General features: G+C 45.9%; 1 protein-coding gene across 46 annotated transcripts in view; it reads left to right on the top strand.

Annotated features, from left to right (window-relative positions):
- LOC141575151 (uncharacterized) overlaps nucleotides 1-21,186 on the top strand; it is a 188,902-nt gene that overhangs the window by 75,157 nt on the left and 92,559 nt on the right. For 44 of the 46 annotated variants that reach the window (XM_074353747.1, XM_074353735.1, XM_074353745.1 and 41 more), the window contains 4 exons: nucleotides 1,070-4,367; nucleotides 8,451-9,021; nucleotides 9,740-9,904; nucleotides 10,404-10,573. The gene's annotated coding sequence lies outside the window, so the exon portion shown is untranslated. The remainder of the gene's footprint in view (nucleotides 1-1,069; nucleotides 4,368-8,450; nucleotides 9,022-9,739; nucleotides 9,905-10,403; nucleotides 10,574-21,186) is intronic. The other 2 variants (XM_074353707.1, XM_074353704.1) reach the window with 2 other exon arrangements.

Here is a 21,186-nt window from a genome sequence, read left to right as displayed (position 1 = left end):
AACCAGAAAGCAGGGATTCTGGGTGATACATGAGCCTTAGAAGCCCTGGGGTGCCTGTTGGCTCCTGTACTGAGTTTCAGTTGCCTTGACAGTAGGGCAGGAATTGAGCCCGAAGCCTCTCACACTGGGAGTTGGATGACTGATCATATTTAAGGCCATGCCCATTCCGAGAAGCATGGTTTACTTAAGGGTGAACTAGGAAAAAAAATTCCTCAAGGCAAGACAGTAAGGAAAGTCAATTTTGTTGGAAGAGGGGAAAAATTACAAATCCAAAGTAAGGATATAGTTTAAAGCTCTTCTGGCATGAGAGTGACCACAAACTCCTGGCAGAGAAGCCCAGCTACTCCTGGAATGAGAAGCTGTGGTTTGAATGAATCAGTGAGCAGCCATTCCGGAAAAGGCCTCCAGAGTCTTGTGGATCTAGATACTGGACGGCAAACACCTCTCTTCCAAGGCCTCATTCAAATAACTGGAAAAGTTTTAAAGGAAAGAAGCCATAATCATAGTTCTATTTATTAACATTACTATATGCTAGGAATTCAGAGGTGACTATGGAGTTGACTCCTCATTTATGGACCTTACTTTCTCTTTGGGGAGAAAAACTGACATAGTTGGGGAGCTTGGTAGAGGGAGGTGTTAGTCTGTTGCAATTAGCCAGGAGAGGAGATTAAGAAAGCAGTGAAGGGTGGGTGAACTTTTTAGCTGAGGACAGACAGTCTTGTTCAGTTGGCTTTTAATTTCAAGCTCAATGAGCTGTCACTGGAGGGAATAGATTTTCAGGATGGACTTAGCTCAGGCCTCTTTAGAATGGACACGTGAAACTGGAGAAAGACTGTCAAATCTGTGCAGACATTAAAGTTCACTTGAACATGCTCCATCCCTGAGCCAAAGATAGGACAAATATGCAGCACTTCTTAAAGACAGAGGAGTGGTTTCTAAGATTCTCCAAGAATGAATCCCAGGGAACCGGGATGGCCAGTTGTCAAACTGTGACTTTGCTCTTTGGACGGTGTACCCACCAAGGTTATTGGAATTTTATAGGTTTCCATTTCTCTTTAATACACGTCAGGTGATTAGGACGTAAGCACAAGTATTTGACACCTTGTCGAGGCGACTTTGGTTACCTGCCTAGAAGCACGGGCACTGCTATGGCTGCGTCATACATCTTGCCGCCCATCCCGTTCCCCGGCTCAGTGATCACGGCAGAGTGGTCCCTTGTTGACCTGTCCGTCTCCTTTGTGACATCATAACCCATGAAAAGACCGGAGCGTATTAACGTGGTTTTCTTAAAGTCAAAGGAACAGATCAAATATGGAGTCAGATTTGTTCTTTCCTACTTCAGTAGTGCCATGGAGAAGGCAGTTTGGGCAGCTTTTTGTAGGGCCCTAGAGGCTTTCTCTCTCAGCCTCTGGGCACCTTTATTGAAAACCCTTCATAGCTGTCTGGAGTGCTGTAAAACCACTCCGCCTGTTTTGCCCTGAAGATGTGTTCAGTTTATAACTCATCTCTACTCCTTGGAAAACAACTCAATAAAAACTCAGTTGGTTTCCCACCAGCCATGGGCAGGGGTGGGGGATACCTTGTTATTATTTCATAAAATAACAATAATAATAATAATAGTAATAATAATAATAAATAATAATAATAAAAGAAGTCTTAAAACAGCACTGGGCACATTGGAGAGAGTCAATAAATGCTTCCTGGCTTAAGTCAAAAGTGATGACTCAGTGATTCCATGGCTGCTGTATTTGCTGAGCTAATTACTCCTTTGCTCCATTACACATTTTTTTTAACTGAAAAAGAAATACATGCAAATGGTTAAAAAAAATTCAAACAGAGCACAAAACTACACAAGTGAAAGAAGTTTACCCTCATCCTCTGTTCTTCCAGCCCTCCCTGGAGATGCCACTGTTTACTATCCTTTGGATGCTTTTCCAGATATGGTATGCACATTCCCAAATATGTATGTAAATTCCTTTAAAGTTTTAGTTATTTTTAACTTAAAGGGATTTAAATCCTCAAGTGGCTTCTGCCCGGGTAATAGAACAGAACAAATCTGACTGCATATTAGATCTTTTCATTTGACTTTAACCCTATGCTCTGTCTCCTAGGCTTCATCTTGCTTGAAAAACAATGTTGCTTAGAGCCTGAAATATACAGGAGATCCTATTCTGAAGGCTCTGACCTTTAAGGATATTTAACAATTTTTCATTCATAAAAAGATAACAAATTACAGAACAGAAAATAACGTTTGTTTTGTTGGAGATTTACAGAGATTTGACCCAGGCAGATAGCTGCAAGAACAAAGGATTCTAACAACAAGGAATTCCTACACCAGGAAGATTGCAACAACCAAGCACGTAGGAAAGGAGCCTGAATTCTGACTTGGGGAGATGGTTTTCCAGGACATTAGTTTGCTATCTAGGTCTACAGAGACTTGCTATTCCTTGCCCCAACACCTGGTCTCCCAACTTATTGGCCTGTCCTGCACTGAGGAGAATGAATTTGGACTCGGTAACACTCCTATCTACCTAGCAAGCTGGGCACTGGAACTGAGTGTTATGGAAACAACATGCCAGCCAAGAAACAAGCACCACTGGGAGGGTTGGAGTACTCAGATTTATAATTCCGGCGGGCTCAGAGGGCTTCTGCTCCGAAGTTCTGAGCAACTCCAAGACATGCACATGAGGTTTTAAAGGGTTAATTACAAGTAAGGGGTATTAGCCAATAAGGCTCAAACAACAAAAAGCAAGGAATCAGTACACTGGAGCTTATCAACTTGTAATAGATCATGTTACTGACACCTGTTGAGGTTGGATTTACGAGTTAGCTTGTTAGCCCATTAAACTGACACTAAACTTCAGGTTTACGAGTTAGCCCAGCAGAATTTAGATCAGTAAACCGACACTTATCACACTTAGATTTGTGACTTAGCTTGTTAGCCCAGCTGGGCTTTTCCTTTACATGAGGATAGCTCTCCCACACCCAGGGAACTACTGTGAGCCCTTGATGGTTCCATTAGGGTGGGGTGTGGTTTACCCAGGAGGGATGGGGACTGTGCACCAACACTCAGGCAGTCTGCTCTGTCTGGGGCTCTGATCTTGTACCACCCCGCTCCCCGCCAGCCCAACACCTGGGAGAGTGGAACTAAGGCAGAGATCATGCCTGCCTGTTTCCCAGCGTGTAAAAGGGGAATAGGTACTCTTCCCAAGGTAGTTCTGAGCGACAACACCTGCGGGTGCTTGGTTCCCTGAGCAACAGAAAACCCAGCTCCGCGTGGGGGCAACGGGTGTGATACCCATAGGGGTTCTGCAGAAGCATCGGATGGAGGGCTGGATCCGAGAGGTAAAACATGAGCTGCGGGCCTTGAAGGGTAACAGAATGTTACAGAGGCAGGACTGCCTCCTCCTTCGGGGTGCCCCCAGAGGTAAAGCTTTTTCTCTCCATCTCCGCTACGACCCTACCCTCTCCAGATCCATCCCTTTTCTGTGCTCTTCCTGTCCATCTGTCTCCCTCCACTTTTCCCCTCCTCTCCTCCCTCTCCCATCTTCTCCCTCCCTCGCTGCCCCACCTTCTCTCGCAGAACCCAGAGTGGATCGCTGGCCCTCCTGCGCATGGGCAGTCGGTGCCAGCTGGACCGCGGGTTGGAAGCTCCAGCTCCGATCCGGGGATCGGCCCCAAAGGCTTCTCAGCTCTGTCGACCGGTAGGCCTTTAGCTCCTGCCCGGTGCCGGGGCCTCTGGCTCTGGAAGTGCAAGGTGGGGGGCTCCAGGGAAAGGGGTCAGGCGGCTGCGGGAGTGCGGTCGGCATGTCACAGCCCCCCAGGGCGCCAGTCAGCCTGTGTTCAGCTGAATTGCTCTGGCCAGAACCCTCTGCCCGCGCCACCTACACCGGCGCCCCGGCCACAACTGTCCATGGCCAGGTGTGCAACTGCAGCCTCTCACCCAGCCGGGCTCCCCTGAGTCCGTGGCTGGCGTCCCCTTCACCTCTACCGCCCGCGAGTCCTCTCCTCCCGGGCTGCCTCCCCTCGGCCGCCGGCCCGTCCCCGCCCCTGGGCGGGCTGTGTCCCGGGCGGGCGGGGTCTGCTGACCAGAACGGGGGCAGGCGGCTGGGGCTGAGGCTGGCCTCCGAGCGGGGCTGCAGCCCGCGTTTCCACCAACCCCCCCCCCCCCCCGCTTTCACTGCCCCGCGACACCGGGGCTGCCCTGCTCTTCCTTTCCTGCTCCCTGAGGACAAGCTCAGCGGCGTGGGCGCTGCTCCCTGGGCTGAGAGCCTCCGGCTTTAAAGCCCAGCTTCTGGTGGAGTCGGAAAAGTGGATCCTCACTGCTGAGCGAGCTTCTGTCTCCTCTCTCAGTGTTTCTGCCCCAGGTAAGTACCTTGAACACTTTCAGGTGTTATGATGGCGGTGCTTGTTGATGTCACGTGTTTTTATAGTGCCAGGGATTACAGTGTTGAAAGCAGGGCTTTCTTCAATTAAAAATGAGCTGAAGGCATGAGGCTGTGACATGCTCCTTCCTTCCCACTCCCAGGGTGAAACGTGTAACTGTCGATTTTAAAAAGATAGTTACAGTCCCTAACTAGCCCAGCCCAGCTAGGGTGCATTAACAGGACAGCACCAGCAGAGGCGTTGGAGACCCAGGGACATTGCAGTCCTAAAGTGCTCCTGGCACAGTTTGGTTTATTTTGGATTTTTGTTTTTCTTAAATTGTGTGGCAGACTAGTAGTATAGAGGGAAAAATAATTGTCAAGAAATATTTTTTCTTATAACAGCTTTATTGTGATATTGTTCACACACCATGAAGTCCATCCATTTAAATGTTACAATTCAGCAACTTTTAGCATATTCACAGTGGTGCAACAATTATTATTCCAGAACGTTTTCATCACATCAGAAAGACCAGTGGAAATGAGTGACATACCCACCCCACCCCAGTGGTGTTTCTAAAGAACTTTCTTGCCTATTCCTGACCATAAATTAACTTCTTACATTCCAAGAAATATCTGGTAGGAATTCTAATAAGAATTGCAATGAATCTGTGCATTAAAACAGGAAGAATTAATGTCTTTATGGCATAAATTTCTTCTAACCATGAATATATCTGGAACCGTATCTTTTCATCTCTCCAGAGCCTGGCCCATGGGAAGTCCTCACTAATTGTTGGGCTTGTGAATGATGAGATTCTATACATCGTTAGTTGCTACTGTAGCCTTTCACAGAAGAGAAAAGTAACCTCAGTGAAGCCAAGTGACTCTCTGATGGTCAGAAAGAGTGACAGCCAGTGCTGGAGTGATCCAGTGGACTTGGTGCTTGCAACCAGGATTCTCCAGCACCTACAGCTAAGGGGATTACAGTATTCTTTTTTTTTTCTTAATGGCGTTGCTTTTATATTTACTTATTTTTTTAATTTATTTTTTATTGAAGTGTAGTCAATTTACAATGTTAGTTTCAGGTGTACAGCAGAGATTCAGTTATAAACATATGCATATGTATCTACATATGTTTTAGATTGTTTTTAGTAGAACTCATTACAAGAAATTGAATATAGTTCCCTGTGCTATATAGTAGGCCCTTGTCATTTATTTTATATTTATTAACTTGTATCTGTTAATCTCCCCTTTCCTGCCTGCTAAGCACAGTTTGCTTTCTATGTCCATGAGTTCATTTCTAGCAGCACCGTTTTTCCTAGTAAAATATGCTCTTTGTCTGCTTTCAGGTTCAGTAATTCCATGTTATCTGTGAGTGCTTTTCTTCTGGTGGCCTTTATGTGGTTTGCACACGTGGTAATAGAGATCTGTATTTGGGAGAACTCCAGGCCCCGTGTAGTCCCTGGTACAGAGTGCCCACTGAGTTGATGCTTGAACTGGGAAAAAAAACATAGTAAATGTTGGAATTTCCACTATGGTTGAGACTTCCAGGTTTCTGTAACCTGTTTACCCCACCTTATTATTGGCTGCCCCCATACTGGGTAATATGGTTGAATTTCATGGTATAGTGGTTTAAAGACAGGGCCTTGTATGCTTCTTCTCTTTCCGTTTTCTAACACTCATTCTCCTGGGTCTCCCAGATCCTCCCCCAGCAGTGCCCAGGGCTGGCTTGATGCTGCGCTGAAGCAATATATTTTAATGAGGCCCTTTCCTCATCTCTTCTGACCCTCCGTTTCTTTCTCTGCACAATGAGGGCGTATACTAGATAAGTGCTTTTCAGTTTCTTTTAAAGCCATGTTTCCTTTGAGAAACAGAAAATGCAAATCTCTCCTCCCATCCCAACACTTTAGATTTTGTTACGTCCTGCAAGGAGTGACGTAGCTCTATGTGGAAAATTGATGTTATTGTGATTCCAGGTGGCACAGAAAATACTCTTCAGAGATTTATTGCAGGGAGAGGGCAGAAAAGGGGCAGTATGTCACACTTTCTAGTGTGAGCACTGGAGCAGGGGCTTGGATTTAAATATGGTGCCTGTCGTGGCCTCTCTTTAATCTTGCAAAATGTGACAAACCTCTCTACCTCAGTTTCTTGATGTGTCAAGTTGGGGTGATAATATTTTAAGGCTTTTGTGAAACATTATACACATAATCTATTTGTGTCTCAGTAGAAACAAGACCTGCAAGGGATTCAGTGATTTAAAAAAAAAAAAGCTTGCCCATAGCACTATGTCGCTGTGTATTTTAAATTTCCTGGAGGGTGATGGTTGAGTATAAAGTCCATCGTGGGACAGGTGGCCCATAGTTCTCTATGCCCCAGATTGGCCCCTCCTCCCCAGTCCTCTTCCTCAGTCCAGGATGAAGTTCCCTAGTAAATTTACACAGAGGTCTTGTGGAAATGGCTTTTCATTTTATTGTTTCACCAAGAAGGGCTGCCATCATGATCTCTGTGTTCAGATTTTGAAGGGCTGCCATCTTGATGTCCAGTCAGGTGAAGGCTATGCAATTGGGAGTTTCTATTTAATAAAAAGAAAAAAATTAGAAATAGAAAATTAGAACAAGGGTGGTGACAGGGGCTCTTGGAAGTGAGCACCATTAGCTTTGTTAGCTTCAGTTGCAGTGGCCTCTTGCCACGAGGACCCATCCTCTTGCTCTGAAGTTTGAGGGACCAGTGGGTTCAGTGGGAATGTTAACTGAGTATATCTCATGTGCTGGGCATTGTCCTATTTTTTCTGTGTGTTCCTTTTTTGAGACAGTGAGCAAATTTAACCTCAATAGCTTCTTTAAAAAAGTAGAAATTTTATTTTGAGATATAATGTAGATTCCCATGTAGTTGTAAGAGATAATATGGAGAGGGCCTATGGACCCTTTTCCCAGTTTTCCTTAATGGTTCCATCTTGCAAAGTTGGGGTACGATTCATTACTGACTCACTAACAATTTGAGGTTTGTGTTATTGCCATCATTTCTATTCACGATTAAACTGGGGCTTAGAGAAGCACACACGCCTGCCCAGGTCACCCACATGGTTAGTGTAGAGACGGGTGGAATGTGGGCTTGGGATTTCCAAGCAGTACCATTATGATGGTCTGTGGCAGGGAGCAGCATTCATTTTGCTTGTTTATTCATTCATTCAACAAACATTTATTGAGTAACCTCTGTGGGTCAGATGCTTTCATAGGGTTATCTGATTCTTCAGCATTACTGAGAATCAGGTAATATTTAATTTTTTTAAATCTGAGAAAATTAGCTCTGAGAGTTTATTACCCCCCTGAAGGAAACATAGCTCATAAAGGAGGGATAGTAAATTTGTAGTCACCCCTTTTTATGCAGATGGTACCCTAGGCATTTTACATTTGCAAACTTCTGTAATCCAGATATATTCTTGTAAGGCAAGGATTTTTTTTTTTTTTAATTGAAGTATAGTCAAGTTTACAATGTTGTGTCAATTGCAAGGTGTTTTTTGAATTTTGAATTAAAAAGTATTTTTTGAGGACGGTAATTAGGTTTATTTATTTGTTTCATTTATTAAAATGAGGTACTGGGACCTCGTACAAGATAAGCATGTGCTCTACCACTGAACTGTACCCTCCTCCCCAAGGCAAGTTTTCTTATCCATTATTCTGCAGCTTAGGGGTTCAAATAAATTGGAATTGAAATCCACATCTTTTGCTCCTACTGTTGTCCTTTTCTTTATAATCTGCTGAAGGGGGTTACGGAAAGCAGTTCCTTTTTTCATTTCTTTATTCCGCATTTTTGAGCAGTGACTTTGCATCAGTTCCTTGCTAGGTGCTTTGAAACAGAAAACAAGAAATGACCCTTCTCTGCAGGGGCAGGAAGCCTAGACCAAAAGCTGGGTAAAGTGATCCGAGCTACGGTAGCCATGTGCAGGCTCTGAAGGACAAACAGTACCCCTGGATTTGCTTGGGCTTCCCCTGCCTTCTGGCTGGTACACACCAGGTCACCGCAACCCAGAGGCGCCCGCAGCCCACAGCACAATATTTACCTCGATCTCCTCTCCCCTCTCGGCAGGGCCTGCAACATGAGCATCCCTGAATACGTGCAGTGTGCTTAGGATTATGAGACCCTTCCCGTGGTGGTCAAACCAGTGGGGATCATCTCAGAGAAGAATTTCTTTTGCATCTATAAGCGAATCTCCTTGGTGAGCCAGATCAGCCTGTGCAGCTCCCAGGGCGCACTCTGTATGCACTACAGGCACCACTATGCGCCCAATAATGGATGGAGAGGCTTCCAGACCAACCGCATGGTTGTGGGCCTTGTCACCATTACCGACTGCCCCTCCGCCAAGGCCTTCGAGAAGCTCCACGTGCAGAGGAGCTGTATGGCACCACGCTTAATGACCCTCATCTCTTTGCTTTGTGCTGCATGGGGAGGTAGCCAAGCAGCCGCGCACCGACGTGGCCTTCAATTTACGAGGACTTCAGGGTGGTGGAGAAGAGGATCGAGGAATTCACTGAGTCACTCTTCATCTTGCTCAAGTCCAAGTGGCTGGATGGGGCCCCTGACATGTCTGGGGCAAGATCCTACTCCTCTGCATGCCGTTTGAGAAGGAGGACTTCGTGAGACTGGACACAGACAGCAGGTAAGTTTACCTGGAGGCCAGTCCACCCTGGCTGCGTGCCGGATTTCTTCTCTCCATCCAGAATGGGATCAGCACGGAATAGGGCTGTCTTGTATCCAAGGGGGGAGGGAGGTGCAGCCCGCTGGTTTACAGACATTTGAAAGTGAATCCGCCTTTGTTTCAGAGAGATAATTTTAGTGATATTGTTAGAGCACTTACACCTGCTTTTCAGCCAGGACCCTGGTGGGACCCCTTGAGTTGCTGTTCAATAGAGTAGCCACAGCCACTGATGCTAGGAGCACTGGGGAGGAGGCTGGACTGACCTGAGATGTGCTGTAGGTCAAATGCACATGAGACGCTGAGGCTTGTCTACTAAAAGCATATAAACTATCTTGTTACTTCCTCTATTGATTTCATGTCAAAATGATAGTATTTTACATACAGTAGATTATGTAAGATATGTTCCTAAAATCAGTTTCTAGTACTTGTTTTTTATTTGTTGGTTTGTTTCTTTGTTTACCGTTTTAAATGTGGCAACTGGGAAACTTTCTTTACATGGCTCTCATTTCAATTCTGTTGGGCAGCGTTTCCTGGGACAGTCTCATCCCTTTGCTTATAGATGAGATGCTGAATCCCGAGAGGCAGAACGAGGCGCTGGTTGAGCTGGCTTGGAGCCAGTGTCTCCTGCCTCCCAGGCTCAGCACCTGTTCGGCTCAGGCCCTCTCTTCCTGCCCGACAGGCAGCATGCCATGTTAGGACATCAGAAACACCGCCAGGGACATCCGAATGAACTCCTTATGCAGGGAAAGGCGTATCACGGTGTATGGGAAAGAGCAGAGAAATCTTCATCCTCACTTTGTCCCTGTGATTGAGTGAACGGCCCCACTTTGCCTCGGAATTACAGGTGAGCTCTTCTGGGCTGCCTAACCCCCAACTTCTGCTCTGTTTCCCCGTGTATCTATTGTGCTGTCCCTCGGGCAGAAGAGGGTGGGATGCCTTTGCCGAGAGGTGGTCCCCCTTTGCTGGGGAGAGTGAGGGAATCTGTGTACTCCCAGCCTATGGCCTCGGTCCTTGAGTCTGGAGAGGGCACATGGCGGTCCCACAGGTGATGGTCGGAAGACATGGCACGTGCTCCGGGCCTGCTGTGGAGGCGGTGCTCTGTGATTCTTGAACTTAATTAAGATCAGATTCTACTTTCTGGTTGTTGGTAAGTTGGAGGAGAAGATGCCAGAGAATTGATAAAAAGAATATCCAGATCAGCCCTGTGAGTGATAGGCAAGAGGACCCGAGTCCCACCTGCGTGAGGTGCCTAGCGGGCTCTGGATGAATTTTCTGTTCCTCCCGGACATGCTTAAGGAAGGGGCAAGGCATGTCGTGGCCATGATCTGTTCTTGTCCTCACAGGGCCCTGTGATCTACATGCCCACGCTCCCCATCTGCTCCTTGGAGATGAGGTGTCAGGTTTAGGAGCCTGGGCACTGCTGAGGGCACAGCTGCCAGCACCGTGTTACACCGAGGCTGGCTCCATTCACCTCACATGTCACCTCCTGCTGATCTCCCAGGCGTCAGTCAAGGTAGGTGCATCGGTGCAACGTAAGCAGGGACCACCTTCTCCCCCTGGACAGACTGGTGGGTGAGCAGTGGAAGCCTGGAGCCCTGCCCCAGCCCTCAGGCCAGTGCCTCCTCTTTTGTCACAGGAGGCACTGGTGACATTTTTGCTCCGCAACTGCTTGGCTCTGAGTCTGTGGACCCACCAGAGAATTCCTGCTTGTTTTAGCCTTTTGAAGTCTGCCCTTGGGATTTGGAGGAGTAGCTGGATATGTGCTTTGCCCATAGTGGTTGACACAGTCACCATTGTTTGCCCAGAAACTCGTGTACCAGGCATGGCTCAAGGCATCAAAATATAGCAGCGCATTAAACCTCCATCCTGGTGCGTCTGTCTGTTTTGGTACCGTAAGGTCTCAGCCAGCATCTTAACGTCAGTGAGATAACGCGGCCAGTGAGCTCGGGTCAAGCACGTTCTCCTCCAGTCACTTTTACTCCATTGTTGCTTTTACTATTCCGCAGACATTAATTTTTTAAACAATGCTTTGGTGAAGGAACAGAGCCTAATTCTCTCCTGCTACTCTTGGTGGAAGTGCGTAAAAGTGTCCAGCCTGAAATGTGACCAAAATTTGTAGCTTAAGACCTGCCTAGACCCATGTATGTCGAGTTTTGGTTAGGGGCGCTGACCACGATGGGGTCCCCCGGCAGCGCCGCTCCCCTCAGGCCCCTGCTCTCCCTGGAGCAGGAGGTGAGTGTGGGTCTCACCATCCCAGGGTCCCTGGCCTCACACACTCACGTAAATTCTTGTACGTGCTGTCAAATTCATTTTTGTTCTTGTGTGTTTCTAATATTCTCTTGTTCCTCTTTTCCTTTTTCTTTATTCCTTTTTCTCTTGTACTGCCCTGTGAGCATGTTGTTGCGTCTGAAAATGTGGGCTGTGCACACCCTGCATTGGAAATAGCTAGATCGCCCTCCGTGCTGTCTCCATCGCTTTAAAAAGCAAAAACTTAAGAGCTGCCTTGATCCATGTATTATCCTTGTCATCTTTTTATTTTCTAATTATTTTTAGCACATCACCCACTGGTGTTTGATACCTCTTAAAATCCTTGCTTTAAGGAACCAGTTTGGTCCTCCTTATATTTGGTGACAAATGCGCCCTTATTAAATTTGTTTGATTGTTTTGAAGACGTGAGATGCGAATTCATTTAGGCGGCTGCTGAGGGATGTTTTTCATGGAGTATTTAAACTTGTAAAGTCAAATTCTGCAGCATCTTGCTACATTCCTTCTTTTACACAAACGTGCTTGGCACTCGGTTCCTGGCTGTCGCTGTGTGACGCGCGTGACGGCGCTGCCTGGCCGGCGGTCACTGGTGAGGAAGTGGCAGGCTCGGGGGTGAGCAGCTGTTGGAGGAAGCAGTCACCGTTTTGTTATTTAATTTTTTTTTTTTTGCATTTTACTTCCCGTGCCATTTACTTTACTTTGCCTTCATAAAGGGGCAGAAGTGGGTCTAAAATCCATGCCACTCTTTTGTTCCCTTTACGAGGCTGGTTTATCTGAGTATCAGGAAAACATATCCTTCTCCTAAGTAGCTGGTTCACCTGGATCTGGTGGACATAGGGACTGCTAAAGGGGACCGTAGCTTCCACACTGCTCCAGCCAGTGGGCATTCAGAGCCGGGTCTGTGGTTTGCCTCAGCAGCCGTGCAGGCCTCCCTGCACCGGCCTTTACTTTTAACCCATGTTTGCATTAAATAGCTGACTCCGTGTCTGTTGCAGCTGACGTCCAACACTGTCGGCCTTGTCGTTAGTTTGCGGGAGTGAGTCTCCAACACCCCAGTCAACTATGAAGGAAGATGCTTTGGCCGACCTAGGACCTTGGATTCTCACCCCCACCATGGTTCATCTCACCCGGTGAAAGTGTTTGGCCACCACCATCATGCTGACCATGAGGCCTTGTTTCTCCTTTCATGCTCTGGTCCAAATGTGGACACTTCTTTTTTCACTGAATTTGTCTCGCTTCAGACAGGAGAGAATATCTGAATGAGTCCATCATATTGTGGGTGGGGAACAGATCAGAATTAAATGTTGCAAGTAGAAGGAGTCTAGTCTGTCCGGGTTGGCAATTGCAGGCTGGGATATTTGATGGCCGGGCTATGCCCTGGACACAGGCCTTTCCCGTGGCTCCCGAGAGCCCAGGGGTCGGAGTGAGAACAGCCTTGCCTGGGTTCCTCTATCCTCGTCTGCTTACTGGCAAGTGTGTCTGCTAATTAGGAGCTCCCCCACACCTCGGGCCCTTCAAAACTCAGACCACGGGAGAACCTTGAGTCCCTTCTCCTGGGCCTCCTTTGTGAGAATACAGTGCCTTCTGAGGTGACCAGTGGCAGGAGATGCCTCCCCCTCCAGGGAGCACCCTTTGGAGGACTGTGACTCAGTGCACCATGCTGTGAACTTGTGGGGTTCCAGCCGTGGTCCCTGCAGAACCAGACTTGAGATGGGCTTAGTGACGGATATAACAGGACTGATTCCAGGGCAGGGCTTGGGGGAGGGAACAGTGGAAATTGAATGTGACTTCAAACACATAGGTGTGTGTTGGGGCTGTTACTAAAATGGGGTGTCTGGGAGGTACCTGCCAGGAATCGAATTCCAGAGTAAATGGCGGACATGAGGCATTTTTAAGATGCCATTTGTCATCCAAGTTAGGACTTCAAAGAGGCACACGGGTCTATGGCCCTGGGGCTCAGGTGAAGGAGCCGGACTAGAGATACACGTTGCGAGTCGTCATCGTTAGCTGGTGTTCACAGCCGCACATGTGAATTAGATCATCTTGAGAGCTGCAGGCTGAGGCTGAGGGGGGGCAGGGCTGTGCCTGGGTTGGAGGAAAGCCCAGACCATGCAGCTTTGGTGTGTCAGTCTGCGGCATTTGCGATTTTCAGACTAATGCCATTTATCCTTAAGGGGCCGGGGGTTTGGCAGGGCCAGCCTGGAAGAAATCTGAAAGGAGGGTCGTGGTCACGTGTGTGTCTTGTGAAGATGCAGAGTCTGCAGGGTCCGGGAAGGTAGACTTCTAAGAAGCTCAAGTTTGAGTGGGGAGAATGTAGTCACACTCCCCTGTGAGGGAGGGAGGGCGTCCTTGGGAGTCGCCACCCTACTGGACTCGCTTTCCAATGAACAGAAGGCAATCAGACAGAGGATATGAGGTGAGAAGAGATGGGCACTGGGAGGGGAGCCAACCTGGAGAATGGTGCGTGCAAAGTTCTGGAATAGTCTCCCTGAAAATTTGAGTTAAAAATACCCAGACTCTTAAGAACATTGATAGTGACTGGGGAGGAGGCAGTTGTTTTTCTGGCCTCCTAAGGGTAATGCATGTATTCAGGGATACACAGAAGATTCGGGCAGTATTTTCCAGGGGTTTGATCCTTACCAGAGTGAACAGTGCAAGTTTAAAGGGGAAGAAGGGCAGCGGAGGGAAGCTAGTCAGGCCCCGTGTCAGGTACCAGTCGGCAGCCCTACTTGCGTGTTGCATTCTCATCCATGCCTCCCAGGTGGGCGGTGGCAGCCCCCTTTTGCGGATTGGGAAGCCTTCTCAGAGGGCTTAAGGGATTGGTCCGTTTAGCGGCTAGTAAATGCTGTAGCAGGATTCAAGCAGGGCCTTGTCACACTTCAAGGGCATGTTCTCTCTACTAATTCCGGTACCTCCCTGTTGTACCTGGATTGGTGAATTGGGTCAGTTTTTGGGCCTTTCATAAAAAATACGATTTAAGTGCCTCAGGACTGTTTCACAAAGCTCAGTGTTCTTTGATGGTTCAGAAGCACCGCAGTGCTTTTCGCCCCACAGAGGTAAGGTCTTACTCCTTTGACGATGAAGTGGTTGCAAATGACGTACAGGTGCAAAACCAGACTTAGCAGCATCTGAAGGGAAACTCTCAAGTTCTCCCTTGATCGACTTTCTTCCACGGGATGTAACTGCTGCAGCGTAGGCCTGAGGTTTCCATATGGAGTGAGGGTTTGATATCCTAAGTTAGCATAAAACGGTCAGATGAAGAAAATCGACGTTGACAATTTATTTTTGGGTTACATTAGTGAAGATATTCTATCAGTTAATGACCCATATGTCGAATGAAATTGAGTACAGAACATTGCAATTCTTACTTTCTATTTAGAGTTCTCTTACAGAGTAAGGTTGCCTGCTTTGGAACATCAGCTCCACCACCACGGCACCTTTCAGTGTGTTGGTGTGATTGCATTTATGCAGTGAATGTAATCTGGGCTTCCTCAGCCGCAAACACTCCAGTGCAGAATCACGGGCTGTAGCCATCTCTTAGTCACGCAAATACTTCTAAAATTATATGATGCCAGAAAAGAAAGAAGAGGGAGAGAGAGATTGCCTTTATCAAAGTTCCTTTCTATTCTAACTGCAAACTGTTGTTGAACAGCTCTGGTTTCCTTTGGATATGAATATATACATTTCTTTGCATGTAATCTGGGTTTTGGACTAGAACACCAAGCTCTTGCTGTCCACAAGCCACAAAAATAGTAGCCAAATTGCACAGAAATATGTGAAATAGTTTATACTTTTTTCTGAGAAAGAATCCTTGAATTTGGGACTTGGGCTGTGATTTTTGCTTTTTGCTTCCCCCACCCCTCTTGTAATCTCTCACTCCTTCCCACGTGGCCCCCAAGAGTTCGTGGTTTCAAAGGAGTGGGCAAACACCCAGTTGGTCACCATGTACTGTTGCTATAGATGGAGCCCTGCCAAGACCTAAAGGACATTATCAGAGAGGACTTCCTGGAAGAAATGGGCTCTACATTCAATCGTGAGGACAGAGTAAGTGTCAGCCAGGAGAAGGAGTCTAGAGTGTGGCTCAGGTGGCAGGTGCAGCCCGGGCAGAGGCCTGGAGGCTTGTGGGGTGGGGACCTTGGGAGAGTGCCCTGTGTGGTCCAGGGTGGAGTGTTCCCCTGCTTTGGAGGACCCTGGAGAGAGCCAGGGGTGAAGGGCTTTGGAAGACGTTGGGTTTATTTGAACAGACACTGGAGGCAGTGAAGGGTGTCAGCAGGAAGTGACCCTCAGGAAAGGTACTTCTTGTTTTGCTTCTGATATTCTACAGACAGAAGGGTCGGGACGGGCGAGAGCAGGTCTGTCTGTCCCTTTGAGATCCACGCCGTCATTCATTTATTCATAACACGCGCACTTCTGTGTGTCTAGGGGAGAGTGGGTGGACCCACATTAGTAAGCAAAATGTATTTGCTTCTTGTGAGCTTAGCAGTGTCAGAAGTTGACTTAGCCTAGAATGTTCTAGGAATAGAGGAACAAGTTGCGGAGGTTGGAGGGAGGGAAGTCTTCCTTGGAAACAATCAAAATGAGCCTGGAGGCAAGTGGGAAGTAGGAGCAGGACAGGGGGTCCCTGAGGTCACTGGGGACCTGGGAACTGGGGTGAGGCTGGGTGAGCAGTGTCGGGGGCGGAGCTAGAATTCCACCAGGGAGCCTCTGAAGGGATTGAAGTGGGGTGATGTAGTCAAATTTGTGATTTGGGAAGGCTGCCGTTGCTCTGGGTGTGTGTGTGTGTAGCGGGGAAGAAGGGGAGGGTGCCACCAACTGGGGGGCCAGTAGAAGACCATTCACAGGCTGGGAGAGGGGCATCATATCTGCTTGGGGACGGCAGGGGCAGTGTGGATGCCGGATTTCCTTATGGGGAGGGCTTGTTATCAGGGTCGCCCGAGAGGCGACTTTTGGCTGGAAGAAAAGAGATGGAGGCTGCCAGGTGGACTTTCCTCTTCTCTCCTTCCCTGCCTTGTGTGGTGATCTTAGCTCAGCCAACTTTTGGAACAGAAGAGCTAAGTTCCAGGGTAGCCCAGGACTTTGTTGAGCTGGTTCGAGTGAGATCTGATAGGATTTATATTTCTGTTCAGATCTGCATGTTCACTTAGCTAGAAACCTCCCGTCATTTCGATTTCCATGGGGTATTTATTCTTGATAAAGATTGCTTTCTTGGTGAGAGGAAATTTAATACAGCTGTTGTCTTTCTCAAAAAAAAAATCATATCTTTAAAGAAATTTAATATTCCAAAGAATAGCAAAATTTAAAAATGATAAAGTAAGGCTTTGGTGTAGATTCTTTGGTTTCTGAGCTAATGTGGAGTTAGAGCCTTTGCATTACTTAATAGTACATCCTTGTCAGTATTTAAAGAGCTCTTAGTGAGCACCCCAGGCCCCACCTCTCAAAACATCATTAAAGTTTGCTCTGAAATAGTGAGGTCATAAAGGTCTTGTTTGCAGAATTCAAACAGTTTGTTTATATTATTCAGCATAGATCCATTTATAAAATAATAATAGGTTCAAAATTAAGAAAGTGGAAGATAATTGATTTTATTAAAGCTGAAACATAAACTTTCTTGTGCTAATGTTGCAACTGGAAATATTGAAAAGAAAAATCCTACTGTAATATCATCTACGTGGTATACATATATGACTTCCACATTTGAAAAGTAACGGCGCAGTGGTTTTAGAAGTCAGGAGCATTCCACATCAGATACTGGCAGTGATGGTTGCTGGTTTTCAATGGAAGAGCCTAAATTTGCCTTCTTAGCATTTTTTTTTCTTTTGTAGTGAGAGGGCTGAGTAGTGCTTTGCCAGCATGAGTTTGGGGCAATTTGAGGGCAGATGTCGTGTACCAGCAGTGAGATATTTCCAATGCGTTTAATTTTCCGGACATCACCAGGGCACATGTGGGGTTTGTGCATGCAGGCTGGGATGCTGCAGGACTCCCTAATCCATCACGGTTATGTGCTGGAGCTGCTCCGGTTAGTGAATAATTTTCTGTGCCTTGGAGGCAAAGTGGTCTGATGCAGATGATCACATATGTAGTTAAAGTGCTATTACTTGAAATAAGAGAAACCTAGAAACATGGCTCTAACAATACAGGATGAGGGAGGAGATTTGGCTGAGCTGCGTGCAGTGGGGAGTCTTCTCAGTTGACTCCCACGCCGTGATTCCTGCCAATATCCGCCCCAGCCCTGCACGGTTGTCCTGCCGAAGCAAGCATGCACTTTGCTCAGAAAAGCACTGAATTTCCTTGCGCCTCTGTTTGTTGGCTTTTTTTGAAAGCACATCTTGCCCTTTGCTTAAATGCCATCCCTGCAAGTCGCCTCTTACACTCATCCTTCTGGACCTCGTCCATACATAGCTGCTGAATGGATGAACAGAATGTAGAATCTCCATTTAGTGAAATATTATTCAGACGTAAGAGTGAATAAAAAAGAAAAAGAGGAAAATGAAAAAGGCCACCTCTTCTGGGAAGTCCACTCTGACTGCTCAACCCGCCCTTTTCCCTTTGAAACACAATCACTTATGCTCCACTCTACTCTTTTTGATAGTACTTAAAACCCTCTATTAAACTTTAATGTTTTCAAAAAAAAAAAGAGATGCTGATACCACTTCAACAGTGACGAGCCTTGACAAGAGCATGTTAAGTGAAAGGAAGCAGACACACACGGCCACATATTGACTTCAGTGATCTGAAATGCCCAGAATAGGCACATGCAGAGTCGGAGACCAGGTGATGGTTGCAAAGGGCTAGGTGGAGGGGGGTTAGGGAGTGACTGCTAGTGACAGGTGTGTTCTTCTGGGGTGATGAAGTGTTCTGGAAATAGATGGTGATGAGGGCTGCACAACAGTGAGTGTGCAGAAGACTGCTGAGCTCTATCTCTGGGAGTGCCTGTGGTTGGGTGCGGCTTTATTTTCTTCTCACCCTGCACTCTGAAGAGACATCTTGTGCAGTGGCCTTTCTACTAGTGTGAGTGGTGAGAATCAGAGACTTTGCAGAGACTTGTTTCTTTTTCCCCCCCTGCTGAGTGTAGGCAAAATAAGTTTAAGCCTGAGAAAGTGCTCCATCTGCAGAAATGTATTTCAGTTTTGCATGGTGTAAAAATCTTGAGACATTTTTAATTGTTGAGGACAGTCTGTGGGGGGAAATAGCCCGAGAAGCCTTGGGGAGACCTGGAAAATCCGCGCTTCCCTCCCTGACACGGGTGGACTATGCACCCCAGTTCAGGCAGTGAAGGGCCCAGGCCCGTGAGCGGAGTTGACAATCGTGAATATTTACGTGTATCCGCTGCTTCATCTTGGATATTAATTTCAAGCTGAGTCATTTTGTGGCGGCAGCCTCATCCTACATCAGGAATTTATATTATCTGCTCTTTGAGGTGAAGACCTGAGAGAGTTTATTATTTAACAGGCTCCCTTTAATTGATATCTCAGATTCCTATGTTAAAAGCAAAACAGCAGAAATACAGACGTCCTTTAATGCCAATATGACCTGGAGCAGGTTTAGTCTTTGTGCCTCAGTGGCCTTATCTTCAGGTGGGGATGATGATAACAGTGTTTCCCTCAGAGGGGCTGGTGAGGGGAGAGTGAGGAGCACAAAGGGAGGACTTACACGTGATGCTCATTAATGACTGAATTTAGTGCTCTCAGCCTGGTGAGGCCTCAGGGGCAGAGATGTCAGAACAGAGCATTCCTAGCCAGAGCTAGATCCGTGTTGGCAGCTGTTATGATCAGTATCACAACTGTGGGTTATCAGGTAGTTTTAAGACTTGGTAATATGAATTCATGAATAATGTTAGAAGACTGGACATCTCAGATTCAGTTTACATAGTTCTCAAGATTTCCTCTGAGAAATGGATGGTTTTTTCCCCACCCTAAATCTGAGATGAGTCTCTAAAAAATTTCCGTATCCCTCCATCTTTTTGCTTTAATTCTCCATTTCTTAAAAAAAAAAGTTTTTAAATTGAGTTAGTGTGGACTGAACTGAGGGCCTCATGCATGCTAAGCACATACTCTCCCAAATGAGGTATAATCTCCCCCCTGATTTTTTTTAAAATTTACTTTCTTAGTATTCAGAGGTTAGAGGCCTCTAATTCTTTTTATGGAGACTTGTCCATGAACCTGTAAATCTATTATTAATGGACAAAACTTGGTTTATTAAAAAAATGAATAGAATATTCTGCAATCCATCCAAAAGGAAATGTTCATTGGCTTAAAATGTTTCTCCTTTAAGATGATTTCTCCTTTTTGGTCTAGCTCAATTTATTAACAGACATCCTCATCAACATAATGACCAAACTCGCTCTGAGTGGACACCTAACTAAGGCTAAAATACTTTACTCATGTTTTACATCATAGCAGGTGTTTGACGGTAGGTATCAGTGTCTCCTTTTTTGCAGCTGAGGGATTGAGAAATGGAGAAGCTTGTCCCAAATCACACGCAGCTGTCGGTGGCTAGCTCGGTGCTGGAACCCAGGCTGCACAGGATTCATTCTTAATTGCTTCTCTAATCATCCTCCCGTTGAGTGGTTACCCGAACTCCTGTGACTCCATAAATGGCCGATTTTAGTGATCTCAGCCTGATGAGGCCTTCAAAGTGGAGACACCAGTGAGAATGTGAGACAGAGTGGCATAAATTAAAATTGTACATTTTCACAGATGTTTAATTCTCAGGTAGTGGCATAAAAAGTTAATTTTTATGTATTTTAGTGCTCTGTAAGCACTAAAAAAAAAACATTAAAAATAATTCTAGTGCAAATGAGAAGGGGGCTTTGAAAGTCCAACCACTGCTGATGATGTTACTTGTTTTTCTCTAGTGGCCCTTATTGACAGAAATACTTACAAAGAATGAATTGGATTTATGTAGTGTTAATATGGAAGAAAAGATTGTCAGTGAATATTTTAAGAAAATCTTTATTCTTTTCTTTCCTGATGATGTATATATAAGTTGTTCTCATGGCTTAAGTACATTTCTTCATTTGTGAAATTTGAGTAATATCGTTTAACATGTCTGACTGTGAGAGTTAGTAGCCTTGTATACAAAGAACCCAAGAGGTGCTTAGTAAAAATGTGCTGTCAAAATGACAGATATTTTAGAAGGATCAACTCTGAATACTAAAGAGTGTGGCTTATTACTGATGCATATTTAATATGTATATATATGATATATATGAATATGGCTTAAAGTAACAAGATTCATTTATTTTTTTAGTGCACTATGAAGTTTTAATGAAATCTGTATCATTCTAGTGAGACAGGGACTAGTTAAATTGCCTTAAGCAGACGACCTTGAAGGTTATTTACACAGAATGTGTATTGTTAGAACTCAGATGTCATGTTGCCGTGTAACCATCCACTCAGACATTTAAATTCGTTGGATTCTGACATCCACATTGATCATTTTCAGGGAATAAGCTTCTCCCTTTTTTGATTTAAGAAAATTTTTATCTTTTTTCCTGCACTCTTAACAGGTTTAAAATATCAAAACATTGATTTGACATGTAACTTTTTTAATAGAGACAATAAAGCTCATGCTGTTTTATTATGTAAATAAATGTTTTTGTATTTCAACAAACGTATGATTTCCTGGATTTTGAGAAGTATGTTGCAAGATACTTAGATAACCTACTTTCGGAAAAATACAGACGCGACTTTTATGAATATAGGCCTAGTACAGATCTGTTCATTTTTGCTACAGTGCAAGACATGAGGCCTAGGAGAGATTTGTTGCCGATTGCAAGGAGGACAGATCCCATGTCTCAGTCTCCCCACCTGTAAAATGAAGTGGCAGGACTGGAATCTTTCCTCTTCTAAGATGAGTTTC

Source organism: Camelus bactrianus, chromosome 26, assembly GCF_048773025.1.
Source record: "Camelus bactrianus isolate YW-2024 breed Bactrian camel chromosome 26, ASM4877302v1, whole genome shotgun sequence".
Taxonomy (NCBI): Eukaryota; Metazoa; Chordata; class Mammalia; order Artiodactyla; family Camelidae; genus Camelus; species Camelus bactrianus.
This window is presented reverse-complemented; position numbering and strand designations above follow the sequence as displayed.